Genomic DNA, 7399 nt, shown 5'->3' with positions numbered 1-7399 from the left:
CTCAGCAACTTATCTTAACCCCTCAAGTTTCTGAAACTTTTTCTTACCTTAGCCAAATTGGTGGGGCATTTTTCAGCCCCTCAGAGACCCACCATTGGAGTCTGACTGTAGACCTGGCACTCCCTACCTTCAGACATATTGAAATCAACAGGCAGAAGTGAGGGCCTTCCATCCGTGTCTGGAACATCTTTTTCTGGCCTTTAGTAGTAAAGAGGACCCGTAACAGCTACTAACAAGCATCTCAAGTGAGATGGTGAGAAAACAAGAAAAGAGTCCAGAAAATAGAGGTCCACCAAAGAGGACAAATAGCATTTAGTCACATAGCTAAACCAGGAGGCATTTTTGGGACAAAAAGGCCATTGTAAAAATAAGCACAAGCTTTGTGCCTGTGAAACAGAAAGGTGAGCAGAGAGGCAGCTGATCTGTTACCGACTGTCTCTCTGGACTTAGATTTTTTTCTCAAGGAGTATCTCTCTTTAGTGTCAGCTTGGTGGCTTTACCTCTCAAGAGAACCAACCTCTAAATGACACTAGGCTTCTAGTAAGAATTAATAACAAAAGGATGAAGAGATGGTTAGGACCTGGGTGCTAGAAACCAAGTGGATGAGGTAAGAATTGTAACCATTTCATCTGGGACTTTCAGGACCTCAGTAGCAGCCCTTCACCAAGCTGTATCAATGGGTTAAAGGCCCATGGAAAAGAAAACATTAATCCTGACCTTGGCCACAGCCAAAGCCTGAATCCTAAATTTTGACTGGCAAAAAAAAAAACTTCTTCACAGTTTGTTGTAGATTCTTTTTGAAACTATTTTAGGGACTTCTCTGCCCCCCCCCAACCTGGGGCATTTTGTCCACAGGGGCAGGAACTGGCTGCTGAGGGGAGCTTGCCACTCAGGGGGTTCCTCAATCTCGGAATAGATCTGAGGAGCAGAGGACAGTTTCAAGGAAGGTGTTTCGGGCTGCGCCTTCCCCAGCTTTTGCTCTGTATTAGATTTTTGCAGAGTCAGGGCTCAGGGACCTGACTTGACCCTGAATCCAGGGTTGGACCCAAGGAGGGGGTTCCTGAGCCAAGTCTTGCCAGACAGTGATGCATGGCTGCTGGTCTGGATGGGACCCTGGTTCTCTCTGAAAAATAATGTCTTTAACGGCACAAATTACATCTAAATTAAAAGTCCCTATTGGCGGCCATCCAGCTCCAAACATTGGCCACTCAGAGGAACAGAAAGTCTGCCATTTCTTTTTTTTTTTTTTTTTTTTTTCACTTTCAACAGAGATTATAAGCCCTAGTTCTAACTTCAGTCCAGGGGTCGAGAGTCAGGGAAAGGGGGGTCATCACAGTCTGTCCCATTCTGTCTACAAAGTACAACAAAGACCCAACACAGAAGACTAACAAAATGACAAGAGAGACAAGGATGTCTAAAACCAGTCACCCTCTGTGACTCTTTCACAAGAAACTAAAAGCCAGATCACTTGGCAAAGTCCTTCGTGACTCTACATTCAGGGGTCTAATCTCCTCACTGTGAACCTGAAAGGAGGCAACCAGTTCCTTCTGGGCCCCCCTCCACCCTCGAGGCATCCCCCAGGGTTGCAGCCTGCAGTGCCAGACAGTTCTGTCCCCTGCAGCCTCAGGGTCCTCATGGCCCTCCGAGACAGCTGCCCAAAAAACAGATCCGTGTCGCTCCTACCTGGAGATGACTGAAACCGAAAAGTAAGAAACAGACAGACTGACAGATGTGGCGCTGCTCACTCAGACAAACATCCAACTCACCTCCAAGGAGTCTTCGGGGTCTGGGGTGGTCACAAAGATCCCGGATGAGCCCCCAAATTTAAGATCCCCGAAGGGAGACCCTTACTCAAGTCTTGGGAAGTTGCAGACCCCAGACACACGAGAGACCAGTCTTGATGCAATATGCAGAGGCAAGGTATATTTCAGAGCTCTGGATCGACACATATCCCATGCAGGAGACAGAGGAGTTGACCGTGAGCAGCTGGGAGAAGGGCTATTTAAAGGAAGAAGTCACAAGCCCCAGGAGATGAGGGGATGTCAAAAGGAAATACCAAAAATGTCACAAGGGGAAACTCTCAAAGTCACAGGACTGTTCTTAAGACTCTAGGGTTTAAATCAGGTGAAAGGTCAAGCCCTCATTCTCCTGGGAACAGATCTTGTTCCTGTCCTTTAGGGTAAATGTTTGTCAGAGTTGACAAAGCATCTGCATATGATACACATCTGGTTAGGCTTTGGCCCCGGTTTCCTGGAATACTATCTGCAGGACACAATGGCTGGAACATTATCTGTAGGGCACAATGGGGGCTTGAACAAACATCACAGGGGCAGAACAGAACCTGTTACTCATTTACTCATGTCCGGTGACATCCGGAGGGTCAGTGAGTCTGCACCAGTCTTCCTGCATTTTTAACCATCTGTCTTCCTGAGTCAGATCCTGTTGTTGAGTTTTGAGCTAGTTTAAAACTCTATCTCTCAAAGCCACTACCCAAAGACTCTACATGGACTAACCCTGGGCTCCAACCTCATACATAGCAATGAATAGCCTAGTAAGAGCACCAGTGGAAGGGGAAGCCCTAGGTCCTGCCAAGACTGAACCCCCAGTGAACTTGATTGTTGGGAGGAGGGCGGTAATGGGGGGAGGATGGGAGGGGAACACCTATATAGAAGAGGAGGGGTAGGGGTTAGGGGGATGTTGGCCCGGAAACCAGGAAAGGGAATAACAATTGAAATGTAAATAAGAAACACTCAAGTTAATAAAGATGAAAAAATGACATGTAAATAAAGAAATATATCTAATAAATTAATTAAAAAATATTCCAGCTGCTTCTTGCTGTTTCCTCAGGCTCATGCTGACTTGGCAGCACTTCATAGTCTCTTTTGGATCCAGGATCCGTTTTTGATTCATCTGTGGTGTTTGTTATTGGACTGAACTGCTCAGGATGAAGATTGGAATCACTCTAAAGAACTATTTCTAAACAGTTTCACAACGGCCACTTTCTTTCTTTCTTTCTTTCTTTCTTTCTTTCTTTCTTTCTTTCTTTCTTTCTTTTTTTTATTAACTTGAGTATTTCTTATTTACATTTCAAATGTTATTCCCTTTCCTGGTTTCCGGGCCAACATCCCCCTAACACCTCCTCCTCCCCTTCTGTATGGTTGTTTCCTTCCCCATCCTCCCCCCATTATCGCCCTCTCCCCAACAATCACGTTCACTGGGGGTTCAGTCTTAGCAGGACCAAGGGCTTCCCCATCCACTGGTGCTCTTACTAGGCTGCTCATTGCTACCTATGAGGTTGGAGCCCAGGGTCAGTCCATGTATAGTCTTTAGGTAGTGGCTTAGTCCCTGGAAGCTCTGTTGGTTGGCATTGTTGTTCATATGGGGTCTCGAGCCCCTTCAAGCTCTTCCAGTTCTTCTCTGATTCCTTCAACGGGGGTCCCGTTCTCAGTTCAGTGGTTTGCTGCTGGTATTCGCCTATGTATTTGTTGTAATCTGGCTGTGTCTCTCAGGAGAGATCTACATCTGGTTCCTGTTGGCCTGCACTTCTTTGCTTCATCCATCATGTCTAATTGGGTGGCTGTATATGTATGGGCCACATGTGGGGCAGGCTCTGAATGACAACCGCCACTTTCTAATAACCTTTCTTTCCCCCTGTTTCTTCTGGGTGATAGGCTATAAGGAAGGTTGAAACATTTAGAATCTCTTATTAAAAGTAGATTAAAAAAAAAAAACACTAAAGCTATAGGTGGTGCCCAATGTGACTTAGGCATAATGGACAATTCTATTTCTAATGTATTAGACGAATAGGAAGATTTTGGTGGAATAGCATTGTTGTTTAAGGAAGTTGGCAAAACAGCAGCTATTGCTGCTGGGTGGTTTCCTACCTTCTCCCAGATGGGTTTTCTGGCTTTGCTTCATAGTCTTTATGTATAATATTTTGAAAAATATTGAGGGGAACACTGACAATTTTCTTGTTTTAGAGAAAATTGCAGACTTGGCTATGTATTTAAAAACCTTGTGAATAGAGATTGACTTGCTTGGAAAACAAAAGGATCAGGTGGGGAACAATAGGGTTCAGGCTTGGTGTCTGAAATGGGGAATTTATAGTCAACGAAAGAGGAAAGAAAATTATTCTGGAAGGTAAATTGCTGCCCCACACTGATCCATGCATTTTCACTGCCAGGTGAAGGAGCACACAAGGGGTCCTGATGAGCAAGTGGCAATACAGGGCCAATAGGCTAGTATCCAGCCAAGTACTCCACCAGATTTTCTTTGTGGCTACATATGTACCTTAAGCCTCCCTAATCTTTATGTAGCATATGCCTGTTAATGATGGTGGTCATGCTTATAATGAGATAACATGGTGTTCCACAGAAATGCTAAATCTAAAGCATTTTAAAGAGGGTATTGTATTGAACAATTTGCATTCTCCATTTGTTAAAGAAGTGTTAAGTTATTGGGCTATGCGGCATAGAGTTATTCCCCAAATTCAAAGAAATTGGTGTTGGCCATGGTAGAAGCTGGTCAACAATTAGAATAATGGAGGCATGAAGGTACAAAAAATAGAACAATGTAATTTAGCAAGGGGGACAAACATTACTAAAGACCAGCTGTTTGGGGATGTGTGTCCACCTTATTTGCTAAGGTAATACAGGGTTCTGCAGAAGACTTTACAGACTACAGATTGGTTCAGCTGCAAATAAAGCCATATCAGACCCTTAAATCAGAAAGCTACTGATGGAAATATTGGCATTTGAAATGCAAATGATGAGTGTAGGAGAGCAACCAGATCATTAAAAGCAAAAGATGCCCCAGTAGATAAATGTATAAGAGAGTCACCTGGTATTGGTTCTAAGGAGGATAATGCCAACACCATAGGATATTTTGTAATTTAGGAATCAAAATGCCCAGTGTTTCAAATGTGTTGAATTTGGTCATCTCCAAAAAAAATTGTAAGATTAGAAGACTCAAAGCTCAAAATAGCTGATACATTGACTCTGGAGAATATGGAATTCATAGAAGGGAACAGGAAGGTTTTGCTTGCAATGAACCACAAAGGCTTCTGGGGTATTTTAACCTCTGTGGAAGGGACAAACATTGGTCTAAGGATTGTCAGTCTACAAGAGACATACAAGGTAATCTCCTGCCATCAGGAAACATACAAGGGGGCCTGTCAGCTCCAAGGCTCCTCAGTAAACAATAAGAGCCATTTTCCTTTGGTCAGTCAGTTGGTACAAAGCTGGCAGGAAAATCAAGACTGAGTATTTCTTATACATCTACAGAAGAATGTACAGCTTTGGATCTGGCCACACATACCTCTCTTATACTATCTCCAAAAGTTGAATGTTACAAGTTAACTACTGATGTTTATGGTCCTATATCCTCAGGGACAGTATTAATTATCTTGGGAAGAAATGGATTAACTTCTCAAGGACTGATTGTGCATCCAGGTATAGTAGATGGGGATAGAAATCTTGACCTATGTGAAAAGCGAGATGTAACTTGATTCAGGAGATAAAATTGCTCAACTGTTGTTTCCTTACATCAAGGGCAAGGCTGCTCCATTAGAACAAACAGGGGCTTTGGGATCTTTTATTTAGTTTTGATAGAGTTTGTATACCACATCGACTTTTCTCAAAGAAGAAACTTTTCATTTTATTTATTCTTTGTATTGTTCTCTTTGTTTCCATGCTATTGATTTCAGATCTCAGTTTGATGATTTCCTGCCATCTACTTTTTTTGTTGTGTCTTCTTTCTCTGCTTCCTCCTCCTCCTCCTCCTTCTCTTCCTCTTCCTCCTCCTGCTTCTAACATTTTAATTGTTTCTTTGTGAATTTATTATCATTCATTACAATCCCACTTATAGCCCTGTATGTCAATATCTGTTACTTCTTCCAATGTTCTCCCAAAGAGAACAAACTTACAAACCTTCTTGCCAAGAAAGCTAAGGTGTATCAGGGTGTGTCACATAGTATACCCTTTTGTGCAAACAGCTTCTCTTGCAAATATTCATTGCAGTATGTCATTGTCCTGGTTTGAGAACTCTGGCTTTTACTATACTATCAGTAATGGATCTTAAACTCAGTCTATTATTAAATATCCCATTGTTACCTTTGTCTTGAAGATCTTTCAGATTTGAATATGCAAGACCAGTCCATTCTTGTTCTGTAGCAGTTCATGGATAGAGTAAATGTTGGAGTGGGCCAACTCAAAGCCCTGAATATGGGCTTGGGTGGTAGTTGAGTTGGTCAGTTCTTTCATGTTCATGTCATCAGGACCAAGTCTCCCATGATGCCCAGGAGTGGGGCAGGGAAAGCTCTCCTGTTCTCATGCTTTCCAGTTGGGCTTACTTGTCCCTCTGTTACTGGGGCCAACTCTACTGTGCTGCCAAGGCAAGATGCATGGCAACTTTTCAGATTGCTGCAGATGTATGGGCCCAGGCCATCTTTCCTGCTCTCACACCCTCTTTGACAGATCTCCCATGCTGCCCAGGTAGAGTCACCTTGTGGCAAGGGGTGATGGGATGGAGAGGAGAAAATATCTCTTCTGTAACCATGCCATTTCAAGGCCAACAAGGGTTGGTGGTATAGCAGTATTTACTATAAGGTATGAGAGTGATGAAACCAGCACAGCTGCTTGTCAGAGTTCTAGCTACAATTGCTGTTCTTTGATCTCTAGCTTTTAGATTTTGGTCTAAATGGCATAGCCATATCCACTAGGAACAGCAAGATTCCTAACATCAGCATAGATGCTTGAAACAGTTCCAGAAAAGCTGAGTCTATTGCTAAATCACTGCTCTATCTTTTGGGTTTTGGTTCTGCATGTTGGTGTTGCATTATAGAACCTAATAATAAGCCAGTTGGAGCTCTCTATTATGTGAGGAATTTTATGCAGGCTTTACATACCACCAAATCTCACTAGAAAGAATGCTTTGGCATGTCTTTCTGCAGAAAGGCACACTCGATGGTAAGATCATAAGCCTAAAAATAAATCCCTCTGAATAATCCCTGTTTCTCTTAAGACTTTAATATAGAAAATGATAAAGATGAGGATGAGAATGATCTACTCTCTCCTGAGGAAGTGACAGTTTTTGAGGAAGAGAATATAAAATATCATAATCTAGATTGGCTTCCTTTGATATCTAAAACCGAGTCACATCCTAATGAGTCTAAAAAGGGTAAAATCCATGTGTTTTTTCCACTGAGATTAAGAAGAGCTCTTATAGAAGACCATCAGTTAGGAGGACAGTTTATCTGTGTCCAATTATTTTTGATGATGAAGGGGATGAAGAATTGTCATCTGAGCCTTCAACTTATTGACTTTTAAAAGAGCGTAAGCAAGCTTTTTACCAAATGCTCACTTATTGCTATAACAAGATGAAGAAAATTTCCTTCCTCTGA

This window comes from Rattus rattus, chromosome X, assembly GCF_011064425.1.
Source record: "Rattus rattus isolate New Zealand chromosome X, Rrattus_CSIRO_v1, whole genome shotgun sequence".
Taxonomy (NCBI): Eukaryota; Metazoa; Chordata; class Mammalia; order Rodentia; family Muridae; genus Rattus; species Rattus rattus.
Note: the sequence above shows the minus strand (reverse complement) of the source record.